Genomic DNA, 1,689 nt, shown 5'->3' with positions numbered 1-1,689 from the left:
CTTCATGAGAAAGAATTCATGGAAAGGTGGTTTACCAAAACTAACTTAGGATGCCACTGCCAAGAAGGGGGAGGGGTCTTAGTACAGAACTGAGAGGCGAAGTAGAAAAAAGTAGGACAGCAAAAAGTTCAGAAAAGTGCTCACTTCAATGACAGACATGTGGCACAAATAAACATTTTTGACGATTCAGATAAGGCTTATAGATGAGAAACAAAGAATTTCAAAAGACTCTTTGAAGTCTGCCGAATCTGCCTGGAGGTCTTATCCATGTACATTGTGTTAATCCAGATTTAAATAACAAATGTAATGATAAAGAAGAGGTGATGAGGAGTCTTGTGAAATCATCGCTTTCCATCCCAATTTGAGGAGCGAGGGGATGAGTAGGGAAGGAAAACTGGGAGAGAAGTTACCATATGCTTGATCAGTTTGTACATCCTGACTCATAATATGTAGTTTGTAGTGAAATAATTGCTACCCAAGGTAGCAATTTTAAGGCAGCTTATGTTTTCATTTATAAAATACTCCATGTGATCTTACCGTAATGTTAGAAATGAAAATGCATTTTTACATACTTTTATAGGAAAAATACAATTAAGTAGCAATTTACTGGGAGTGCATTATTTGAACTCTACTGTAAATATCTGATTTTCTATGAGATATTATTTAATTGAGTAATCCTATTTAATATCTAGATAAGAATGTCAGCATTTTAATGTATGATATATGTGAAGCTAATAGAAATGGAGAATATCAACATGATCAAGACTATTTGTCTGAGACACTGAGAGATATATAAACTGTAGTGGAGTAAATGCTTTGCTTTGTAAACATGTACCTCACTTATAAATTTCAAGGAAAGTTCTCTGCCCTCTAAATCTCAGCCTCAGGCCAAGTTTGACAGGAAATACCTCCAAAGCTAGAGGGTAGAAGACATGATATCTTTGCTTATTTTGTGTTGGACATAACAAAATCTCTGAGGCTACATGTGTTATAAAGAATAGTTTGCTTATATTGCAGCTCTGGAGGTGAAAGCCCAATATCAAAAGGCCCCATTAATTTGGCCTATGATGAGGGCTTTCTGACTCTGTCACAACATAGCAGACAGCACCCATGACAAATGCATGTGGGAGAAAAGGCATATACTGAGTCAGGAGGCAGGAGAGACCCAGCTTGAGCGTTCATGCGAACCCACTCTTGCAGGTTCTAGCCTATTCGGTTGAGATCAAACCCACTCCATCAGATCAGCTTAATCCCTTCCTAGAGCAGCTCCTCTGTCTTCTTTCACTACGTCTTGCCTCTTACATCCTGTTATATGGGGGGATGAGCTTCTACCACATGAATCCAACATGGATTCATGGAGGGACAAACCATAGTACATGTCTAGTATGGAGGGACAAACCATAGTACATGTCTAGTACCACTGCCATACTTGAAGCAAATGTCATGGCCTATACTTAAGACTATGACAAGTAGATTTGCAACTGGTTTACACCTGGGTTGCACTAAAACCTGCATGAGAGATCGTGTGCGAAAAGGGGTACTTAAAACGTCAAGGCGACCCAATCCCGGAGGCCAGGACGCGAGAACAAAAACCCCGGTGACACTGCAGACTGAGTTTCTAGGCGCTGGGAGGCCCAGGGGACGGGCGGGGCGAGCAGGCCCTCGGAGCCGGCCGAGCAGGCTCCCCCA

Source organism: Chinchilla lanigera, unplaced genomic scaffold (genome assembly GCF_000276665.1).
Source record: "Chinchilla lanigera isolate Chin_1 unplaced genomic scaffold, ChiLan1.0 scaffold00019, whole genome shotgun sequence".
Classification (NCBI taxonomy): domain Eukaryota; kingdom Metazoa; phylum Chordata; class Mammalia; order Rodentia; family Chinchillidae; genus Chinchilla; species Chinchilla lanigera.
This window is presented reverse-complemented; position numbering follows the sequence as displayed.